The sequence below is a fragment of the Anomalospiza imberbis genome, chromosome 2 (genome assembly GCF_031753505.1).
Source record: "Anomalospiza imberbis isolate Cuckoo-Finch-1a 21T00152 chromosome 2, ASM3175350v1, whole genome shotgun sequence".
NCBI classification, from domain to species: Eukaryota; Metazoa; Chordata; class Aves; order Passeriformes; family Viduidae; genus Anomalospiza; species Anomalospiza imberbis.
Genome location: NC_089682.1, coordinates 20,659,938 through 20,684,863, shown reverse-complemented (window position 1 = coordinate 20,684,863; position 24,926 = coordinate 20,659,938). Strand labels below are relative to the sequence as shown.

The window sequence follows — 24,926 nt, the reverse complement described above, 5'->3', positions numbered from 1 at the left end:
AGGGGAAAATTGTGCGCATGTTTAATGCTAAGTAAATGGCTCAGTGTTTTAGCAAACATGATTTTTTAACCTGTTGTTGGTTTGGTCATTGCTGATGAGAATTGTGTTTATCTTGGTTAAGGTAGAAAAGATACTAGATTTACTTGGGTGACATTGTGGTGCTGTGATCTGCTTTTTTTACCTTTGGCATGATCATTTAGTTGTATCTTTGATTAAGATGGGAACACATCACAGTTACAGTGGGGTTTTCAGTTCTGGGCAAACCAAGATAAAAACAGGTGATGATTTAGGAAAGCCTGGGAAAAAATTGATAATACTATTTGTGTCTTGGTCTTTGAAAGTCTGAAAGTTTTTTTGGTTTTAGGTTTTTTTAAAGAAAAGCCTATCAGCAGCAGGATATTCAGAACATTTATTGGAAATTTTATGCACATTTCCCAAAATAAATATTCTATAACAGTGCTACCTAAGTGTTTTAGGCATTGGCATTGGTGTTGACTATTTTGGCCAAATACATTTAATTTCATCTAGGCTGTTAAAATTTATAAAATTTGTCAGTTTAATAGAAGTCCCTCATTGATGAAAAATAAGAATGTTTGGTAAAACAGATCTCATCTGTAGTCCAGCCTGATCTTACAGAATTTTGAGGGCTCTTCCAGCTTCTCTCAGTTAGTTTTACATTGCAAAAGATACAGTTCCATGAGAGACCATGTATGCAAAAGTCCATGGAAAAAAGAACTATTTAGGGCCTAAATAATAACAATGCAGAAAAAAATGCAGCAGTGCTAATACCCTAATACATGGATAATGTTCACAAACCACTTTAAAATATTTCTATGAGAATATGTTTTACAACTGCCAGTGCTATTTTGTAATCTTAACAGTTATGCAAATACTAGTGTGAAAAATAGAACCAAAAATAAAGGCACAGTTTTTTCCCCGTGTGGAAGGGGCAGGACTGGTGTGCTCAGTGGCCCGAGCCCCGCGGCGCTGCAGCCGTGCCCTCGTGGCGCTGCGCGTAGCGGTGTGCAGAGACACCCGCTGCAGGGACCTACAGCACCTGTCTGCTGCATCTGCAGCTGTGTTCTGCTAGGGAGTCAGTACTGAACTTCCTAGTTCCAGTAAAATTGGAGGCAGTAAACCTTCCTCTTATCTCTAGAAAATATACAAATTTCATCTTAATAAAAGAAATAGCAGGATGATTCACAGAAACTATTTTCTTCCTCTTTTGGAGGCCACTTACAGTTGCTGAGAGCTATATGCCAGGTATACCAGCTGTTTAACTCCATTTTCCCTTTTTTTGGGTGGATAATTTAGCAACAAGATATCCCAGTGAAAACAGGACAAAAGTACCATTGAAAATAGCAGTGAAGATATTTTATGGTTATTACAATGATCTTGATAATTGCTAAGACCACAAAGAGTTTGGTTTTTCTAACACTCCCCTTCAATAGGGAGGGCTCTGTGAGGTCAGGCAGTCTTGGTAATGCAGTTTGTTTCAGAGTTCTGCTCATTCTGTAAAGTTTTTCTCATGCTGTTAATAGAACAGGCTTGCAGGTGTGGTGGAATATATGGACAGTATAATTTTATTCCCTTGCTACTCTAGAACATACTGCCTCTCATTTCCAAACTTTTTATCCAGAAAAAAATGCTCTGTCAGCTCCCCAGAAGATAAAACAGAAATAAGTAAGTCCAGTTGGAATTTTCTGGTTTGAAGAGAATCAAAGGTTTCTCATACAAGGCACTAGTAATTAACATCTTAGAAGAATTTAGGAACAATACTTTTCCTGACCAGTTTGGGTTGCTAGCTGGAAACACTCCCCAGTGTATTTCCCCATGTTTTAATTTGGGTGAGTCATTTTAGGCTGGACAGGTTTCCCCTGCTGCTCCTCAGCTTTTAGCGCCATTCTCCACTGTGGACTTCCCCTGGGAGCTGCGGAGTGGTGCTGTAGGTGTCTGCCCACAGCTCTCTGGGTGCCCTCACCAGCCGCTCCTGGGCTCCCTTGGTAGATTGTTTTCCTCTACAAAAAGCCACCAGAGGAAATGGTGGAAAGGGCCAGACAGCCTTCCCCCAAAATCCCAAGGCAAAAAGTGTCTAATGCCTCTCACTAATAATGCTTCAGATCTATTATTTATTTTTCTAGGATCTTTCAAGTAAAGTCTAATATGAATGTTTGCTGTACAGTGTTAGTCTGAATTTTGTTGAATATGGAAGTTCTGTATTTTTGCCAAATTTGCTGTGAATACTTAAATTTGTTTTTCCCTTCTGCCGTTTTGCTGTGTTAGGGAGAGTGGGAAGACAAAAGTTCATACTTTTCTATAATGTTTTTGAGTCTCTGTTTCTTGTTTGAAGTATGTTTTGGAGAGAATGCAATGCACTTTATTTTTGCTGCAAGCTGTTTTAACTGATTGGTCAGAGATGTTTTCTGTACACACACAAACACATGTGTACTTATGTACATGCAGACACATGTACCTGCATGCACACACATAAACATATAAAAGCACCCTAGACCAAACTCTTTAAGAAACTGTTTTTCTTCTGTATTCTCTTCCCGCTTTGCTCTCTAAAATGTAGTAGCTTCAAAGATTTTAGCTGATATTCTGCATTCTCATCAAATACAGTATTTGGCTAAGTGTTAAAGTGTCAGCTTGCCCTATTTCCTCTTCACAGAAGCATTCTTCACACCTGCAGCTTTCTTCTGTTTTTCATACCAGAAATACTTGCATCAGTCTTAAACCTTTGCCAAGTCACTGCTGACACATATTTCTGTAGCTCTTTATTTACAGTGTGGTTTTCTTTCTTCTTATGAAATGTCAGTATCTGTACTGGACAGGTTAATTTATTTGGAGAAGGTCATGACATCACTTAAAGAAAAGCTAGGCCTTCTGCTGAGAAAAAGGTTTAACATAATCCTTACCTGTTATGATTATGCTGAAAGTAAGCATGTTGTAATGAAAACAGTATGTCAAACTGAATTAAAGATTATCTCTGGTATAGGGAGGAATCTGGCCACATAAAAAATCTGGCACATGATGATTTTTTTCTCTCATCTGAGACAGAAATAAATATTGTAATAAACACAAGACTGTTACTTCAAATAATAAATTAAGGTAGTTGAGTAGGAGTGCATTAACTCTTCGTGTGACACATTTACATTTCACTAGATCTGATAATGCTGTTGTCATTTTTGGCCTTTTAAATATATGATAAATAATACTTACATGTAATGCTGCTTTACATAACCTGATCATACTGAAATCAATTTTGTGCAAAGAAACTCATAAATGAAGAATAGTTGAAGAAACTGTCCAATATGGAGGTGCTTGTTCTGGCGAAGCTCATGGACCACGTAGTGCTGTCCTAATTAGTCCATCCGGTGTGCTGGAATGCTGAGCTTATAATACCTCATTGCTTGTAACAAAACCATGGTGTTTAGGAGGAGGTGGAAAATGCTGAATGTATAGTCTTTGTAATTACACCAGCCATATCAACATAAACATTCAGGTTTTTAGTCTTTTTTGCATGCTTTGATGGTTTTCCCCGTTTGTCAAATAGTTATTAATGAGTCTTTCTTAAATTCCCTTAATCTCCTTTGATCATCAGGCTGCATTGACAGGAACAGGTTTAGATGTTTAATATCTTAGACATTAACGGGTGACAAAATGAGGTAGTAAATATGGTAGCCACTGCAGTTTATTCCTTGTGATGGTTAAGCATATTGCAAGAAAAACCTCCTTGAATTTTTTTAATTTGTTGGTAACTAACTTGATTTTTCAGTTTTTGCACTCTTGCTCTCTGAGTCATGGAGCAATAGTTATTTACACTTCATGTGTGAGAGGCAGTGAGAACTGAGGTGAGCTACTGCCTGTGTAGGCTTAGTAGGAAAAGGGGTGCCTGGAGGATGTTCGTTGCCATGGTCTTCAGACAATGCAAAAACATCTTTTTGGCAATCCCTAGCAGCAGTAGCTGTTCGAGATTCTCTGACCTTGTTGCTCTCCCAGGATGGAAAAATAAAAGTGCAACAGGCTCACAAATACTTTAATTAACAAGTGATTTCTGTATTACTTCTAATTTGCATAGTAGTTCCGACACATGAAATATTACCCTTGTTTGATAAGGCAGGGGTGCCTTATTTTGAGGTGCAGGGAAATTGTATCATCATCCCTTGCCAGAAATGAAGTTTGTGTTCAGAGAAAGTTATGCATTTGCTTATTATATGTTATGTAAGGTCTCCTTTGAACTTGCTATGTGTGATATTTCTCAGGAGCACTGCAATAGTGTTACTTTTCAGAATGCACTATCAGACAATGCCAATACTGTCAGTTCTCAAGATCGCAGTTTATGGGAATATGATATTTTCTGAAATATGTTATTGTAAAAATTATGATCAAGTGATGACAAAAATCAGTAAAGCTAGGGGATTTTCAAAGCAGGGACAAGTCTGAAACATCTCTGCTTTGTTCTTCCTGTTGTGCACTGGTACCAGCTTCTGCTCAAACCTTAGGTTTAGTGTCAGTTCTAATTCTTCTGAATTTGTCTGACAGATTTATCTCTGTCAACCACAGGATTTGTATGCCATCTCACACTGTAGTTTCTGATGCCTGTACTTAACTGATTTGTTTCCTATCTGCCTCGTTCATCTTTTCATTTTTAGCAAACTAGATTTATCTTGTTTTTATGATTAAATGGAAGGAGTTGGTAAGGAATGAGATCTGGATCCTTTATTACATTTTTAGCATTGTTCCTTGGAAACCTGATTATATCTTACAAATTAGAGTAACATTTCAAAGGTAATAAATCCTGCATAGCTTGTTAAATATCTCATTTTTTACTTATAGATTCTTACTGAAGCAGAATAATATTATTTCAAACTTTGCCAAGTATGAAGTGTTCTGCTGTTGTTCTGTGTGTTCACTAGTAACTACACATTTAGTTTTGAATGCTAGAACAGAATTACTTTGTCTCAAAGACTTTACATTCAGAGTACGATTTTATAACTGTCAGTTAAATAATGGCTTTTTGCTAATAATATTTAACTATTTATCGCTTCTCAAACCATTGTGATAAAGCAAGGGAAGTACTTTCCTAGACAAATTCAAATCCATGTGTGTTAAGCCTCTGTTTTTCTTCAATTTTTAACTACATGGCTGATACCTGGCTTTTGTTGTTTGATGGGCTATAAAATTCGGTTTTGTGTCTGATGCATTGAAAATGTGCAGCATATACATATATTTTGTTACTGCTGATAGTTGGATTAGAGTCTTGCCAGTCATATTTGCTTTTAAGAGTTTGTGGTATAGATCCATTTGCATTTATGAAATTATTTAAATTGGTGTTTCTAACTGGAAGTGATTACAGTGTGTGTGTGTGTGTGTGTGTGTGTGTGTGTGTTTTCTCCTCTTCTCTGGCATCTGAATACCTTACAGCTTTACTCATGTGATCAGCTTTCATTCATTCAAAGAATTCTTTGACAGTCTCTGTTCTGAGATGTTTCTTGACATTTTTCAGTGTTTTTCTCCGATGAAAATCTTGCTGCTGATGACAATGAGACACTGAAATGGAGACAGTGCAGAGAGATAATTGGCCTAGCATCAGATGCCCTTGGGCACAATGCATTTTCAGCCATCTTTAGAGGAAAATCTTAAAAATAAGTGTGTTTAGTTTTCTAAAAAAATTCCCCCTCCTCCCCACCCCATTGCAGATTTTGGCTTCTTATCATCAGTAATGATGCAACTGATCACTTTTGGAGGGTAAATATATTATGTGATTGCCTCTGACAGGACTTTCAATGACTGAAAAGGACTGTTTCTTCAGCAAATCAAATTTTCAGTGATACTTACTTGAAATATGTGCTTTTGATGGAAGCTAAAAGCAGTGATCAGGAATAGTCGCACCTGTGGGGCAAGGAACAGGAAACCGAAGTAGTGGATTAAAGGGTGCAATTAGAAAGTTAGACCAGAAAAAAGAAATGTATTTGGGGAGAAAGCAGGAGTGAAACTATGAGTAAATAGAGCACTTAAGCATTTCCTATAAAGGAAATTCCTGCAATGATGCAGTGGGCCCACGAGTACTTCCAAGCCGTGAGGTAGAAGCTGGGTTCATAATCCTCCTGACCTCTGTCAGATGGGAACTTCACAGGCACCAGCTCTTTCACCTTAATTTCCACAGAGAGGACACCCTGGTGAAAGTGCTGGAGCTTTTGTGAGTGCAGTTGGCCCCCGGCATTATGACATATGGACAGTCACATTCTGCTGCTTGCTTAGAGAAATGGGGGAGTACTTAATGTGACCTCTCCTGGAGCTGTCGGGAGGTCGTGGTTTCTGGCATGCCTGGGCACAGCACTTGCTGCTGAGCTGCTGCAGTCCCTCCTTGGGTTATTGGTCCAAAGGGGAGCTACTTGTGATGTTGGAACCAGAATGTCACCCCAGAGTAAAACATTCCCATGCTGGGCCAGCACTAGCAAATGGAAAATTGGCGAAGTGCAAAGAAGCAAGGAAACGAAGAATTGTTTTTGGTCCACTGAGAGATCTAATATTGGTTGCTCTCTGTACACAAGCAAGCTTCCATCAGTTACCAAACCTAGATGTAACAGCAGCATTTTTACAACTAAATCAGGACTTCCCAGTGTCATGTAGTGAAACTGAAATTTAAAACTGTGAGACATGCTACTTCTTCACTTGTTGGCTTTCAGAAAAGAAATATAGTTTAATTACCTTTATTTTTTAATGTAAACTTCATTCATTTGAATTATTTTTCAAATGTTTCAAATTCGTTGTAGTTCATGGTAAGCATAATTCTTTCAAGTATTTTAAGATAATATGATTGATGTAAGGCATTGTCCTGCCACTGAGGTGTACCTGGCTGGAGCAGCAGATGCACCGTGTGGATAGTCAGGACTCCAGGCAGCAAGTGCCTCTTGTGCAGTGTCTGTAGTAATTGTGAGTCATGGTGGCCTAAGGTTTGCTTTAATTTATAGACATAGGATGTGTTTCTTAGACAGGGCCATATAGTGAAAGATTGGTGCCACGAGGGCTCTCTGCTCTGGCTTCCATGTATTTCCATCTCCACTCCTGCAGAATGCCAGAGTAGGAGGAGGCTGCCTTGTCAGTTTGTTAAGGGGAAGTGTTCCTGGGCTTTAGCCACGGTCATCTTGCAGGTAAAATAGTTTCTAGCTGCCTATTTGCCTGAAAAATCTGTCCATTATATGTTATTTCAACTCAGGATGAGGTCATATTTCATTTCAGCCCTGGAGGGCTGGCCATTTAGGTATCCCTTCTTCACTTCAGGGGATCATGGATTCTGTAGTATCTCACTGTTCTCAAATTGTGTGCTATTGGTCCATTGGTAGTTGATAATTAGAGAAGATAGGTTGATAAACCTCATGTGTGTATTTCAGTTTCCAAGACTCCCTGAACCATTGTCATACACTTCATTACCAAAATAATTGACAGCCTGCACTCAGAGTGATGGGATAGTATTATACTGGCTTTGTCAAGGCTTGTACTAGGAAAAGAAAGAAAAGGATTAAATGCTGGAAAGAGGAAAACTCATTTCATCCCCTTCTCCACTATGGCTTCTTTTGGTTTATTTTTATGCCAAGGGCAAGAAAATTCATTTGTAGACAATATTTACCTGCTTCTTTTAACCTCTGTTGCATAAAATGGCTAAATACAGGAATGCACATGCAATATTTATGTTGCTGTGAGACAAAGATATGCTCTTAACTTGGCCTGATCTGAAAACAAAAGCTCTTTTGGTCAGAATCACTATCGCTTTTATGAAGTCTATAATGATTATGCTGCAGTGTGTAGTGTTAATGATGTTTACAAGTACCTCTCATTTCCCTTTCCATTTGGGATTAAACTGGTTCTGTATAAACACATAGCACGTCTTGATCAACAATGTCACTGAAATATGTAAGGCAGTGCTCATTTAATGTACAATGTTAACAGTACCACTTCTTTTTCTTTGAGGTTGCCTTTCTTGGTAAACTTTTGGTTCTTAATTCATGACCATTGTGACTGAATCTGCATTTTCTCTCCAGATAATTTCCTGGGCTGCACTTCTGTTCTGAAGAGCTGCTAGGTAATGAATGGCAATTCATTCAGTGTTTTGCAGGGCTCAGCCACCTGCTGTCAGAATAGGTCAGAGGATAAACTGTGCTCATTGCAGAAGAGTTCATCTTAACTGGTGGCCACGTGTAGACCTGAAGTCAGTTGAGTTATGCAGCAGCTCTGGAGAGGGATTTAACAAAGACTTTATGCAATACTGACAAAAATGTGTGGAAAGCTGAGCATAAGAAATCATGGGAAATTCTCCATTTCTGTTTGCCCCGTAAGATCTTAACCACAATGCAAGCACCTCCTTTGAGGTGAAGATCACCTTGTTATTTCAAAACTGGTTATACTTTTCAACCTTCTGTTTGACTTTTGCAGGCATAGTTAGAGTCTTGACTTTTGTGTTTCACAGAAGTCATCTCACCCTTTCTTTACTTCAAACTGCACAGAGTCAATGGGACTGTTAAATTTCAAATATTTTTATAAGGGCTGTTTTGACAACATGCAAAAAGACTTGCTGCGAAGAATAAAATGGCTGAAGATAGAAAAAATATTTAATTTCCTTCAGCTTAACAGGATAAACTACTTAGACCCTTGATTTTACTTTCTGTCTTACCCTTTTTCTAAGCACTTTCCTTTCTTCCTTTTCTTTGAAAGGAAGGAACTTAAAAGATGAGCATCCAAAATCGGAAAAAAAGGTATTAAAAATAGTACTCTAAAATACTAAAAAGTTTTGAAAGAAGTAATTTAAATGGAAAAACTGTCATGTCATTGGTGATTGCTTTTACTTCAATAAGTTTCCCTTGAAAAATTCCAGTGTTCTGGGTCCGTTGAAATGCATGGATATCCTGCAGTAATTTGGAGGGGAGTCTTTCTGCTCTCTCATATGTGCCTTTCCCAATCTCAAGAGAGTGTGCCCCAAAACAACACATTGACTCATGTTCTTACTCTCTTTTGGTACTATAGTGGGTAACCTTGACTTAGTATTGGATTGGGTGGAATTGACTCAGAGCAGTGTCTGACTGCTGGTCACTGGTACAGGTGATGTTTCAGGGAAATTTGAAGGCTCTCCTTTCTACCACTCCCTGGGGGTATCTTGAGTTATTTACCAACATTTTCAGTGAACTTAATAACTTCAAGAAATGTTTTACTGTTACTGCATGGACTCATAGCTCTTTCAGATAGCATGGGTTGTTTTATTATTATGTTGATATTTAGGATAATTGGGATGTAAACTTTATTTAGCATGCTTGATCATCAGGAAGGCGTAGAGGTCTTTAAGTAAATATTAGTATCTTGCATCCTTTTTCTGTCACTCTAAGTAGATAAAATAATCATTTCTGGCCTTTTTTTTTTCCTTTTTTTTTTTAATAGATATTTGACTCATATGTCAGGTAGCTGCAAACCAAAAATATAATTCTGCAAACACCAAAGCAGGCAAGAAATTTTCTCAGATAAGGATTTTTACTGACATGGAGGTTGCTGAGGTGAGTGGTGGTTCACTGCATGTAGTAAGAAATCCTTGAGCGGAATCATTAGCTCTTAGAAGAGTGAGGGTGTCTGACAATTGTCAGCTTTAAAATATTTTTTATCTTTATATGAAGAATTACTTCAATGAAAGCACTTACATGTGTCTTATCAGAGAAAACAAGAATTCTCCCAAGTGTTTCTTTTAAAATCCTTTCTCAGAGGTCTCGGTATGCAGGATACGCCTCTTTTTGTATCTAGACCAATTTTCAGAGGCTTTGACGAGGCTGTTTAGTCTGATATGCACCATAGGAGTCTATTAAATAAAATATACATAGATTAAAATTCCTATGGTATTATGGTTTTTTTAAAAAAAAAATTTCTTCATCAGTAGGTCCTGCAGGAATAATATAGAATTGTATCCCAATAAAGTTTTTTCTTCTACACTGATACTTTTTGCTTTTAATGACGTTAGCCTAGTTTAACACTCGACACCATTTGGCTCAGTAATGGTATCAGGTATTTAGGTCCAGCCAATTCATATTAGGAGTTACTCAGTTTGTAAGTAATGCAAATACTTCTACAGATCTTTCAACAAAGCTGTACCTTTGTATCTCAACAACCAACTTCTTGTGCTAAATATGGGTTTCTCTGTTCTGTGGAGAATCCCCTGTACTTTGAATGTATTCCCTTGTACTCGGCTGTTTTGTGTTCCTAAGTGACTGAGTCTGCTTAGTGTAGAGGTTCAGCCTGGTTTGGTTTCAAACTCTGGATGTGGACAGCCTTGCCAAGTGTCACCTGTGACAATCTGGAACCAATGGTGCTTTGCTGTAAACAGCAGTGTCCCAGAAGGTTCAGTGTTGTTTCTCTTGTTCATCAATGACTTGGATGATGGGATAGATGTCTCCTCAGCAGGTTCACTGAGGGCACAAAACTGGGAGGTGTGGCCAATACCCCAGAGTGCTGTGCAGCCCTCCAGAAGGGCCTTGACAGGGTGGAGAAATGGGCAGGGAAGATCTGTGTGAAATTCAGCAAAGGCAGGGTCCTGCACCTGGGAAAGAACAATCCCCTGCACCAGTACAGGCTGGGAGTGACCCGCTGGAAAGCAGCTCTGTGGAGAAGGACCTGGGGCTGCTGGTGCACAACCATCTGTCCATGAGCCAGCAGTGTGTCCTGGTGGCCAAGAAGGCCAGTGGGATCCTGGGTCGCATTAGGAAGAGCACTGCCAGCAGGGAGGTGATCCTGCCTCTCTGCTCAGCCCTGGTGAGGCCACATCTGGAATGCTGTGTCCAGTTCTGGGCTCCTCAGCACAGGAGAGATGCAGAGCTCCTGGAACTGGTTCAATGGAGGGCAACAAAGATGATTAAGGGATTGGAGCCTCTTAGGAGGAAAGACTGAGAGAGTTGGATCTGTTCAGCCTGGAGGAGAGACAATTGACAGGGGACCTATCAGTATCTGCAGGGAGGTGTCAAGAGGATGGTGCCAGGTTCTGCTTGGTGGTACCAAGCAGTGGGACAAGAGGCAATGGGCAGAAAGTGAAGCACAGGAAGTTTCACCTGAACATGAGGAAGAACTTCTTTGCTGTGCAAGTGACCACACACTGGAACAGGTTGCCCAGAGAGGTTGTGGAGTCTCCCTCATGGGAGACATTGAATCCTGTTGGATCAGATGTCCCTACCAGCGGTCCCTTCCAACCTTACCCATTCTGTGATTAATTTACTTGATAACACTGAATAATTCCACTAGGATGTCATAAATGTCCTAAAAATGATGGGAGATCTAGTCGATAGTCCGCTGCTTGGTGTCTGAGTGGCCAGCTGGTTACTTTGTGTGGAGAACTTCAGTGGGTCTTTGTGGAATGAGTAGTATTTGGAAATTTTAATTGCTGTGCTGCTGCTTTGATGCAAAATTTAAGAGAGTAAACTGAATGAAGTAATTTTGGTCTTGTGTGTTTTGCTTTTGACCTTATGAATAAATTTAAGTTTACTGTAAATTTCTCAAAGTTAGGAAACTCAAGCCAAAATTCATTACTGAAGTCATGCCCTTAACAAACCGGGTAAAATACCACTCATAACATATTTGAGGCTCCTCCTGTAGTTTCTTTCTTCCTTTTTATGGCCATGTTGTTTCTGGTTTGCAGGTTATTATCCCACCTGACATCTGCATATGCTGAGACCTTATCCTCTGTTAGATCTGCACTTTCACATCATACATGTACATGCACACTGCATTTACAAAATACATTAATTGCAAGGTACTCTTCAGTGTTAGAAAGGAGTGTGCTGTAGATAAACATATGTTTAGGAGCTTTAGATTCCCTGGATTTGAAGTGCATTAGGCCTTGCTAATGTAGGCATAGGCTCTTTGTTGGGCTTATGCTTTATTTTCTTTTTTTGACAATTTGGATATAAAGATTAAAAAGTAAAGTTGCAAGGTTAGTCAGAAGGAATGAGTGGGACCTAGTGGCTAGAAATAAAAGTATTGATGAGAATTTGTCCAAGTATGTTGTGGTTTGAAAAACCTCTTTCTTTCATGCTAACATCAAAAACACTGCTCAGATATAGATAATTCAGTATTCTTGAGACTGAAAAACCTCTTTCTTTCATGCTAACATCAAAAACGCTGCTCAGATATAGATAATTCAGTATTCTTGAGACATTAATTGAAAGATCAAGCACCCTAAGGCAGCAATGCAAACTTCCTTCATTTAGTCTCATAACTGTGTATTATCCCTGGCCAGTAAGGGTAATTTACTGTAAGTCACCGTGATTCTTGTCCTTCCTGATAACACCATATCACATTGTCAGTTTGAAACACTGCCTGCTCATTTTTGCTTGCAAACTGTGATCTTGCTTTTTTGTACGTATATGTACAAAGATCTCAGTATCTGTTTGTATACATGCAAACTGTATGCCTTATTTGCAAATTTATCTTGACAAATGTATTTTCCAGTTAGGAATGTGAGTGGATTTTACTGGTAGGACTTTATAAGAGGTACATACATTTGTATTCAGATAGAAGTAAATTTTGAATTCTTCTGGATATGTTGCTAGTTTTCTGCATGGAGATTCCATATTAGAAGTAAAAAGTAGTATCTGTTAGTATAGGTAGAAGGATGTGTCCATGTTATTATCTGTTATTATGGACGATTAGCATTAGTAGTATCTTTTGTATGGATACTGAAATTTTGATGTATAAATATAACGCACATAGAGCCCAACTGCAAACACCAGGAAATAGCTGTCCTGGTTTGCAGATCCCTTACTTCTTTTCAGTATGAGACAAGCATGTACTCAGTCAAAAGTATGTGTATTTTATATTCCAGGTGTCATAGACCAGAAACCTCACCAGAATTGTGCCTGATACTTATTTGCAATTTCAGGGAAGCATAACCTTTTCCATTATCAGGCCAAAGGGCCAAATTGATACATTCAGATCCTGCTAATGAGCACAGAGGACAGAAAACCATCTTTGCAGGCCGGGACAAATTACACTAATGCAGTTTAATAGAATACTGAGTGGTGCTGCAGTTTTGAGTTTTGTATGAGATGGGTCATGATCAGCCTTGGGAGAACTGGGTGTAGGATGATTTTCATCACTTCCGTTGTAAAATGAAACCTGAGCCAGCATGGACAGGTTTTCCCCTCACTGCTGCTGGGCAGTGAGGTAGCTGTGAAGGAGATCTGCCTCTTCCTGTAGCTGACTCAGCTCAGCTGGCCAGCAGTAACATGCTGGGTCATGCCAGTTCAGTTGTTTCTGGTCTATACCTTCCTTCAGCAATGCATGAAAGTGCTCTGAAAAAATAAATATCTAGAAGGTACATATTTCATCTGTGGAAGCAGTGTAGTGAATTGTCTACAGTTTCTCTGAAGTAGTGCACAGCTGCAGTATTTAATTTTATAAACATTGAATTGTACACCCTGGGCTATTAGCAGAAGTTGTCCTGTGTGCCTTAGCTATTTCTGAGCTGTTTCCAGTACCAGTAGCGGGTTACTCTGTGAAGTTGGATATAAACAGGAAATGGTTAAGGTATATATGTGATAATGAGTGAAAAAGAGAAACCAAGTTTGAGTGTAGCTAAGATACTTATTTTCTGAGAAGGTGGTGTTCTTTCTTGACTAGAATACTTGCTTTATTTATAGAAAAAAAGCTCCCATGTCCTTAGCTCACAGGACAGTTCTGGCTCTGCTAGTTGCTTGGTAGAAAAAATACTTTTTGGAATGTGACTGCAAAACATTCGTGGCATTTCTTGGCAAACAAGTGATCCTGAGCGGTAAGGAAAAGTAGTTCTTGTTTTGTCTAGTTCTAGTAATGTTCATGTTTTGGGCAAACTTTCCATAAAGATAGGATTTTGTTGGGAGTATTTAATTGTAATAGTGAAACTAACACTATGATGTGAGTAGCTAAAACCTACTGACTTGTGTAAGCACCACCAAGCTGTTTTGTACCAACCAGTTAGCCCCTTTGTCCATCATGATTCTTTGACTTTGTGCTCCTGCATTTTTAGATTTTCTGTGCCTTGTTCTTGTGAAACCAGGAGACTGACACTTCCAGTATAATCTAAATTTTTGAACAAAAAGCGCATTCAAATTATAAACTCGGAATCCTGTATACATTTTCCTGGAGAATATATCAGTGTTGATGTGAGCTTCTGTAGAAGCGGATGTCACTGAGCACTTTTTGCTCTGGCAGCTAAGAGCAAGTATGTGTGAGAGGAGGTGGCCTAGCACCTAGTGACTTGTCTGGATGGAATTGCCACAAAAAGGCACTTTCAGTGCTGGCTGAGGGCACAAAGTAGGTGGAGGTTTGGCCTTTCTGGGTATCTTCTGTGTGGCTTCTCAGCAGGCTGATGTAATTACATGGTAGACAAGTGGCCATGTAGAGCCATCCATTTAGAAATTATTTTTGAGTGCAAGCACAGGCATTTGGTATGGACTATAGGAGTGCTTGTTACTGTGCAGCATGTGGTTCATCTGCTTGCTGCTGGAGTTCAGAGGTGTATATTTAGGATTAAGAATCTGAAAGTTTCAGTTGCTAATTCAGCTCTGCAAGCCCTCAGTGCCTTGTCTGATACAAGTCACACTTATCTTTATCTCAGTATACAAATATCTAAAATGAGAAGAACATCTGTTAAGATCATAGGAGGTTGTGTAAATGATTTAATGGTTGTAGCAGTCTGAATTAGGTAAAGTGCTGTGATAATGCTACTAAGATGGCTCTAAGCCACCAGTGTGATGCTGCTGTGAGTCTTAATGTGCTTCTGTGATGCATTAGACTTGATACTTTTGTGGAGAGAGAGAGAGAAATGTTAATAGCATTTTGTAAAACCTTCCTGAGACCTCATTTGTAATATTGTGTCCAATGATCCTTCTTTGCAGTGAACAAAAAGATGGACTTAGATTGGAGCAGGTGCGAAGATAGTTTAATAAGCTGCACAGGAGATTTATTTATTCTGGAATGACAGTAGAAAGTTAAGTTATGAGATGAGTCTTTGGATTTGAAGTATTGAGGTCTCCAAGGGGTCTGAAGGGAGACTGAAACTGCTTGTTTTGTTTATATTTATTTGGCATTAACAACATGCTTCAGTATTTCCAGTGGTTGCTAGTAGATAAGAGAAGCATGCTTTTTCTGCTCTTCTTCCAAACCCTTTAATAACAACGTATTTTACTTGTCCCCTGTTCTAGTCCCCACCTTGTAACATTCATCATGGAACCAATTACTAGATCTGGGGTCAGGAATGAATGGGTCCCCTCAGGAAAGAGAACATACAATAGATATTTTTGTTCTTTTTTTGTTGTGTTAAACACAGTCCACTTACCATGATCATTTAGGAGAAGTTGCTGCTTAGCAATTACTAAAAACATGCAGCTATTGCAAAGACATAGAAAATAGCAAATTGTAAAGCTGTAGTATAATGGTAGCCTTTCCTATAGCTGTTTTGCCTTTTGTAGGGCATTGAGAAGCATGTTGTGGGGTTTAGGACACGTGGAGCAGATACACAATGGAAACTGCAGAGCTGAACATTCATCGTGTGGTTGCCTGCAGTTGCATGTTCATGCCAAAAGGGTCTTCCCGTGTCTCTGAGCTGTGCTGAGGCACAGTGAAGTGCTGGCTTGGTGGTCCAGTGGAGGTGTTGCATTCTTTCTGCTACTCAAACTGTAATGTTTGGTGCAGAGAAGTTTCTCAGTTACTTGTCACCTCCAGTAGCCCAGAAGAACTGTTTTCAGTAAGTGGTGTCGTACAGTTCAGTTATCGCTCTGCCTTTGCATTTTTGGCCTTTCTGTGAGAAAGCAGACTTGCAGGGGAGTCAGCATGTCATCAATGACTTCACATTCAGGAAGGGAACCACAGAAGCAAAATGAGATGTGAAATTCTTTCAAAAGCTCTACATTTGGTATTAGGTAACCAGAATGTGGGTGGGAAGCAAAGAAAAATGAGTGCTTCCATTAGGTTGTCTTGTTTTTTTCAGAAAGCTGCAGCCTGAGAGGGGCATAGTATTTATAACATATTCATGGCATAGCTGCTTCCTGGTAAGTGTGCAACAGGAGGAAGTGTCATTCTTAAATTAGTAAGTGAAAAAGTGGCTGATAAAGGATGGGCTACAGCTTTCTAGATTTTATTCCAGACAGGATTTTAAGGGAAAGTTTCTTTTCAGTGTCCAATTGGAGGGCCAGATAAAAAAGTAAGATATAACTTCTGGTGTTGATAGGCTCAGGCCACCACCAAACATTCAGTTAGCTGTGAAAAGGCTCTATGCTTTATGTGACTATTGTCATTAAAAAAAAAAAAAATCTTAGGGAATGGCTATAATGTAAGCCTGGGTATTTTTAACATATCTTGTTAGGCAGTGGTGCACTCTCAAGGAAGAGAACTAGTAAAGTAGGATATTGTTCCTGCTTCTACTCGTAACTTGGCCATGTGGTTTTACACATATTTCTGAAGGAGACAAATAACTTAGAGTAGATCATTAATGTTATAATTGAGGCCAGCTGAATGTCACTTTCATTTTTTACCATAAAAAAGCAGTAGCTCCCATTCAGGATGAATTCTCTTCCAAAAATGAACTGAGTTCAGAAGACTGTACACCTACTTGTGTGACTAAATGTAATAGCAAATCTTTCAAAAATTCTGGCCATAACATTTACATTAAACTGTTAAAATGTATCAGACTTACAATTTACTTTGAGATCAAATACAAAAAAATGTGCTAGAGATAGTTTTAATTGAAGAGACTTATACTGTGGAAAATTTCTTTCTGTTCAACACCTTACAGATCATCAGTCTGGGTGGAAGAATGCACTGAAACCTTTCATGGACAATTGTGTGACTGCAACTGCACTGTTTATATTTAAACATCTCTACTACTTTCTAGCAATGCCCTTCATGATGAATTCCTGTAATTAGTGGTTCCTGAAAGTATCAACACCTTCTCTCTCCCTCAGCTCTCTGAAGTGTGAAGCTCAAGGATCAAAGAAATGTTAACTATATTGGCTGTAGGCTCTAAAAAGTATAATCCCAGATCACTTGTTTGCTGGAATGTTCTAGGATTTACCTGTGTGACCAAGTTAACTAGCACCAGCCAGACTATAACAGCTATAGCAATGATGCTAAAATCTGCTTGCTCTATAAAGAGAGATGTTCTGAGCTGAGCTGGGATTCTTTCAAATGAAGATTGTTAAGTAAAAAACCTTTTTATTGCCAGACCCTCCCCACCAGATCCTTTCCTGGAAGATTTGAACTAGTTCATTGTATGATTCTGTCACTATTACACTGGTAAATTTTTCATGTCAGGAAACTATTAGATGGTAAGAATCATTATTTTCCTTCTTGCAGTCTTTGGGGAGGCACAGGCACTGTTGATTGGGACAAGGTGGGGGAAGGGCTGATTCTTGTCTTCGTACTTCTGGTTTCTGGGGGAAAATGATGGACCTTCATTTGTAAATGATTCTCTTGAGCTTTCTAGCAAGGACCCACACCTACCTGTGTATGTGTGAACTAAGTGTACTTTTCATGTCACTGGTTATGGAAACTAGAATATAAACATCGTGGTATAAAGGATGCCAGGAACTTGTGAGGAAGAGAAAAAAATCAGAGTAGAAAGATTTCCTAAAATAAAAGGAGGCAAATTCTTAGAGTTATTCTATGGCTTTTTGATCAGTTTACCAGTGATTTTTTTTAGTATTTTGAGGAGTTTCATGTTGTGTATGTGTTGGTTTTTTTTTTTTTTTTTCTTTATTTAATTCAGAATCAATCTACTACTAATAGCTGTGTTATTAGTTTCCTGTTACCCTAGCTAGCAAACCCATTTAAATATATTGATTAATAGGATATTCAGAGTGCCAACTTTGGAGTAATGCCTTAGATCCCAAGTGATAATTGGCTTCTGTATGAATTGTAGTCGTTGCATTAGTTAGGTTTTTGAAGCCCAGTTCCCAGAGCTTGATTCATATTGACTGTCCTCCTTTCTCCATGGGAAGTGACAGTGGTGAATTTTCTGGGTCAGGCAATACTGGGGATGGGAATCAGGATAACTAAATCTCTTTCTGTCCTCAACACCAGCAGGAAATAAAAGATGTGAAGGAACAAGCAGTTCTATGAATTAAATATATTCATGTGACTGTTTAAGACCTCTTCAGAAGAAATAAGAAAAAATACCATCATACATTATCCTAACGCATACATTTCAATGTTTAGTACTTATCAGCAAGATCTAAGTATTTTGAACATTTTTATTTCCCTGTTGCATTTGGGATCAAATAAAGATAATTAGATACCACTTTAGCATTAAAGTGTGCTTGACTCAGTGTGGCTCAACAGAGGAATGAGTGATTTATTTGTAAATACTATGTTCATTAATGATATTAAATTTATGCCTAATTTTTATATGTTGGACACAAAAACACTTGTTGGAAGGTTATGTTGTTGTAGTGTACCTAATTATTTTTGATAATTTGCTATTTAAATATAAAAAAGTAACTATTCTATGGGATTTTTTTCAGTTAAATCAGGGGGATATTTTTTCTTTTTAGATCCAATGTTGGAAGAACCAAAATGTAATAGAAACTTCTCTTCAGCAAACTTCTAGCACTGAATCATTCATCTGCACTCATTAAGTAAAGTATGCTCTTATTAAATGGCCAGCAGCAGTAATACACTAGTAGCATAGAAAGGATCTGTTCATGATCCAGGAGTGCAGCACAGGCTGCACAGGTATCTGTCTGCCCACCCTGGAGGCAGCTCCATGAAAGGGACATAAGTTAAAAGTCATTGTCCCGCTCTACTGTGTGCTTGCCAGGCCACACCTGGAGTGCTGTGCTCACTTTTGGTCCCCGGTGTGCAAAAACGTGAGGACAGGCTGGAGAGGGTCCAGAGAAGGGCCACAAAGATGAGCAAATGGCTGGGAACCTGCCATGTGAGGAAATGCTGAGAGAATGGAGTTTATCCAGTCTTGTGCAAAGAAGGCGTAGTAGCTACAAAGATAGCGAAGACTCCCTTTTTACAAGGAGTCCCGTGGAAAAGATGAAGGGTAATGGTTAAATGTTACTCTTGGTGAGATGCTGATTGAACACAAGAGGAAAAATGTTTATAATGGGAGCAATCAGCCATTGGAATAATATCCCCAGGGAAGCTGTGGATTCCTTAGCATTGGACACTTCTAAGATTTGTCTGGACAGGGTGCTGGGCCATCTTACCTAGACTGTGCTTTTGCCATGGAAGATTGGATCAGATGATTCAAGAGGTCACTTCCAACCTGGTATTCTATAATATTCTAAAATCATCTTGAATTCAGCCTAAGCGCTCTTAACCCACACAAACACCAAAGGCAGGGAAGTTTGAGACAGAAGAGGAAGATGTCTTTGGTTAGCTCATATTTTCTGCCAAAAATAGATGAAGGTATGCTACAATCTACTTTCTTCTGCAGAATAATGATAAGAACGCTTATTCTTGGTAAATAGTGCCAAGAAAACCCTGTTTTTAATTAAAACCCCTTTTCCCCTCCTCCACAGTACTTAATATATTTGACTGAATCAAGGTCTCTTTTCTTTTGGAAAAAATGGTTTTAAAAAGTATAAGTAACTTGCTGTTAACTGAGATGAAGATTGAGTTTAGATTGAGACTTAGACTCTAAGTAACTTTATTTTGGTTCATTGTAGAAGGATTTTGTTTTTAAATTTAAAAGTGTGGATGGTGTTAATCTAACAGCAAGACAGAAGTAGCTACAGTTCACAAAACCTTCATACAGCTGCCTTGACATTTAAATATATATAAGTTTCTGTAGTGAGGTATTTAAATGCCTAAAATTCTATTTCTGCACTCCTGGTTTGGCTTTTCTTCTGCCCCAATTCTTCTGGGATCCTGAAATTAAGTATTCCTGCTCATTAACCCTTGTACAGATCTCTTTAACACCCATCATTAGAAGTGAGTTCTGCACAAAACACAGCAGCCATGGCTGTGGCATGCTAATCACAAAGACTGCGTAGGAGCCAGGAAAACACATGGAGTTAGTTGTTGAGAAGAAATTTGGAAACTGCCAGAGCAAGAGGGAAGCACAGGAAGTGAGTGGGGGAGTAAAGAAGTGGGAAAAACATTGGAAGGTGAAAAGCGATATGGAATAAACTAAGAGATCTGTGAAGGGTGCAGAAAGCTGAGATTAAAAGGAATGCTGGTATAGGAGAGCTGGAATAGGAGAGCTGGAAGCTAATGGGACTCTGGTTATGGGGTGGGAGTGTGTATCATATAATGAAGTTGTTGAGAATGAAGTGGTCACTGAAAAGAGGCAGGGAGGCAGGACTGGGATCCCAAATAGGAAACTGATCCTAAAGATGAGAGTGGATGGGGGCAGTAGCACATGTCCATAGGATTGACAATAGTAAGGCTTGGATGAGAAGTTTTGAGAGAGACTGAAAATCTGTATTGAGCAAGATGGAGCTTCTCCATTTCAGTGGCTGCTATCTTAAAAAAAAAAACCAAGCACAGAAAGCTGCCTTGAGGAAAGAGCTACAAAGAGCAAGTCCTGCAAAGCTGGGAAGGCACAGAATTAAGATTGTCTAAAATATGTTAACTGAGCTCCCTTGGACATTTGCATTATGATACAGTTTGAAATTCTGTGATCTCAGAATTGTATGGTCTTTCCAAGTGGAACAGACGTTTGAAGACTGCAGCAAAGGACAGATCTCTGGAAACGTGCTTTTATTTGTTGTGGAAACCCTCAGACAGATAGTGAATGGGGCAGCTCACAAGCGAGGGGAGACGCGTGTCACCTGAACTAGGAAACTGGGAAAATTAGTTAAGGTATTATAAAAAGCTAAATACTCTGAAAAAATGAGTTTTAGGAACCTGTCTGACAGCAAAGTTTGCAGTGCCCCTGATTCTGAAGTTCTCCTGTCTCTGGGATCACATGATGCCCCTGGCAGGGGTCTGTTGTTACCTGGCAGCAGCAAAGGGAGCTCTGTCCGAGAACGGGCTTTTCTGTCCTCTGAGTGCTGTTCTGGAAAGCACAGGTAACCTGGAGCAGTGAGTGTGTGGAGCTGTGCTGTGACCACGTGGAATGCAGCCACTGGGTAGAGTTTCACTAGTCTCTTCTAGCTACTATATTCACTGAATGAGGTTGAGGTCCTGTGGAAAAAAACCTGTGCATTATCACCTAATACAAAGTCAGTCAAACTAGATTTGAACAAGGGTGCCCAATTAACTGCAAATCCTTGGGAAAAAAAACAGAAAAAAAAACTTCTGAAGAGTTTACCTTAAAAATTTCTTAGTTTCCACGTCACTGGATGATACCCGTCTTATATTAGGATTTTATTTGGAGTGTTGATGTGTGTGTATAGCTTGTTGACTTCTGTTTCTTTAAATGGCATGCTTTCTGTACATTTATTGTGGGAAAATAGGTGCAAAAAAAACCTAGGAAAATCTAGGAAGTATGGTTACAGTCAGTTTTCTAATTTCTTTTGACTTCTGCTAAAGTCTTCTTTGAAAAATTGTACCTTGCCTAATTTCCCAATTATATATTTACTTGCATGATGGAGAAGACAAAACATGATTCTCTTTTGATCTGATGTAATTGGAGCTGTGCTTTAGGGGAGCTAATTCCATCTTATCTGATTATATCCTGACCATGGTCAAAAGTAAGGCTGCAATTGCTATTTAAGGAGACTGGTTACAGAGGTTGTGTCATATCAAATACATTGCTTTTCTACTCTCTTACTGTTAAAGGGGCTGCTCTAAATTAGATGGTCTAATTCTGGAAAATTTGAATACATGCAGGTGGACTTTTGTGTCAGCAAAGCTACACTTATTTAATTGGCACTCCATATGTCTGCCAAAATTGATTCCATATGGTTGAATGGCACATTTAGAAAATGTTTTTTTAATTCATACTAGTGCCAGGAGAAAGAATAACTATATTTTTGAGCTCCTTAACTAAGTGACAGTGCACCTGTACACGAACCCTCTTTCAATTTTTAAAGCAGTAATTGAATACGTAGGATTTGCTTGTCACATGTTAACAGCTTTAACGCAGTTTAAATATATGGCTAACAAAGGCGTAACTGTGTGCTCTCTGTTTATACTCCTAAAAACAAGTGATGAAATATACCTAAACCAAGCAATCCCACCATTTATTGGGTTGATTTTACATGAGTTTTCTTACAGAAAACTCTTTCATTTAGGGTCATGGTAAATCTAAAAAAAAAAAAAAAAAAAAAAAAAAAAATATATATATATATATATATATATCTATATATATATATACTGGTCAAGTAAACCCCAGCATTTTTATTGACAGAAAACAGCTTTGAGTTTGCTTCAGGTTAATCATATTGATGGAAAATAATCCTGTGAGAAAAACTGGAGATCTGAATTTTTAAATTGCGGCCATAAAAGTTGATATAATCATGAGATGAACTTATTAGGACTAATGTAAATTAATTTTTTTTTTTTTTTTAATTGCGCACAGATACCTAAGGATAAAACTGGCCTGAAGGGAAAATCTGGGGCAAACTGGGGACCTTGACTGTTCTTGCACCTGAGTAAGTGAATACTTAGTGGAAATCAGCTTTACAAAATGTTAAGACTGTGAAATATTTTTCAGCACCTCCATACTAATTACAGTTGCAACTTCAGACAATACTTTGGCTTTTGAATTGAGAAAGACCAGAAGTGGTAGGGCTACCTGCAAGGGAGGGAATGTGTTATAGAGCCTTCAGTGCTTTGCAGTACATTCTTTTTATTGCTGCCCTTGAAGTCTCCATAGAATGAAACATAGCTTATAAACAGGATTTCTTGGTATTTTGATGTTTTGCCTTTGCAGTAATTTATCTTCAGACTAATGTCTGAGTCTCTTAAAGCTTAACTTGATCTTGCTGGTTTGTAATCATAGTAAGGAACTGAGACTCAGCCAAACAGAAGGTCAGGCCAGGTCAAATATGAGGTCATCAGAGGGTGAAGGCTGAGATGACGACCTCGTGGAAGGTTGTCTTGGAAAGGATGAATGCTCATTTCATGAGGGGTGTTTTCTGAGACCAAAATTATTGTCTTGATTGGGGTTTGCTTTCACTAAAACAGGACAGGGGCAGCTTTTCTTCATCAGCTTGGATGGGGCATGTGGTAGACATTCCTTGGCATCTGGAGTCCCCCAGTCCCAAACTCAGCCTACACAGTTTTCTGAAAGGCAGGAAGAGTATTTTCCATTTATGCACATAGCTTTCTTTCCCGGCAACCCAAGCATTATTCTGGTTGCAAAAAATGATTTTACATGTCAAAAAGGTACTTTGATGTGTTACTTATTATTTAATGCATTTATTTAGTCATACATATTAATATATTAAATATCTGTAATATTAATGAGGAGATAAGTTTTTTATAGGATGAAATTTCTTTCTACTGGTAACATATTTTTAAAAATAGGCAAGTTCATTGAGTTTTCTGAAACAATTGCTAGAGCTGGAGCCTTTGTTTTCTCATGCTAAAAGAATTATCTTTGGTTTTAGAGAGCTTTACTAAGCTGAATATCTTTACTGGTATCTACATTAAATTTTGAAAACAATGCTTACCAGCTGAAAGTCTCTCAATTTAATATGGTCTAAACTGTTACCAGTGCTGTTTATTCCAAATCTGTGCCGTGGTTTATTCATATTCTACTACTTAATGCATGAACTTAAAAATTGATACCCATCACATCACTGCATAAAAAAATGTATTTCATTTTGCTAGAGTATTTATTGTGTTTATCCCTGCAGTAGAGTAGTAGACAAAAATGTCTCTCATTGCTTTCATTATTAAAGAGAATTAAATACGTAACCTAAAAATCTGCCAGGCTTTGTGAGCTATGTGCAAATAAGACTTTTAATTAATTAAGAAATACATCATGGTAGCATTTAGTGTTATCATTCTTTGATTTGTAAGTTAGGTGAATTACAGATAATGCCTGAGACTCTGTTATAAGTAACTGGTTGCTTCCCTGTGCGTTAGCAGTTCTCATTGAAGTTCTGGTTCCTTGTCTTGCACTTGCTCTGTATGGTTTTAGGAATTAGGTCTCTGGACTAGTGAACAGATGTAAGGTTTATTAAAGAAGAGAAGTTCAGTGTTCTTAAATGATAGTGGCATGTTTTGAAATCCCAGTTGGCTCAACAGCTCTGTTTTAAATCCAGCAGGGACCTTTGAGAGAGGTTTTTGCCTTGTTTCTTTTAACTTCTATACTAACATGAAGCAAATGTTTTCATTTATTTCCTGTGTTATCAGTCCTACTCTGCCTATTTTAGTCTATTGCTTTTGACAGTGATGAAAGACAGCTATTTCCCAACCTTTTGTATTTTGGGTGCTACATAAGCTCAGCCGTTCATTTTGGGAATATTTTCTTCTCCTGATTTACTCCTGTTTCCTCATTTGAAAGGCAGCACTAGAAATTCCAGATACAATTGCAGTCTTCTTGGAATTGTAATTTAGATTTTGTGCCCGTGTACATGAAACAGGAGGTTGCTCATAAAAAAGAAAGGCAGTCATTCTGCTGGACTGGAGGACCTGTAGGTATAGTGACAAAGATACTGTGGCAGTGTTGTGTTACTTTGTACTTGAAAATTGTCCTTAATTGTTGTCTAATAAGGTAGAAGTCAAGAACTAGGGAACTAAGAAATGGGGATAATCCAATTGAATTGTGTAGTGTGTTCCTTCATGAATATAGGATTGATCTCTAGGTGTTTTACCTGGTTTATTATTTGCCAGTTACTGTAGTTACCACATCACATACAGATTTTCTCATTCAGACTTGAAATTGAGTGCCTTGGGGCAAGATTTTCTCTGTTAAGCACGAAAATGAACTGGCCTTGGTTTTGAGAGCATCCCGTGTGCAGCAGTTCTTGTGCCTGCCGTTCTGGAAAGATCAACGTGTTCTGTGCAAATCCACA

At 38.5% G+C, this 24,926-nt stretch overlaps 1 protein-coding gene across 2 annotated transcripts in view; it reads left to right on the top strand.

Moving 5' to 3' along the window:
* TBL1X (transducin beta like 1 X-linked) overlaps positions 1-24,926 on the top strand; it is a 193,331-nt gene that overhangs the window by 32,233 nt on the left and 136,172 nt on the right. For both annotated transcript variants that reach the window (XM_068180102.1, XM_068180101.1), the window contains exon 2: positions 22,481-22,553. The gene's annotated coding sequence lies outside the window, so the exon portion shown is untranslated. The remainder of the gene's footprint in view (positions 1-22,480; positions 22,554-24,926) is intronic.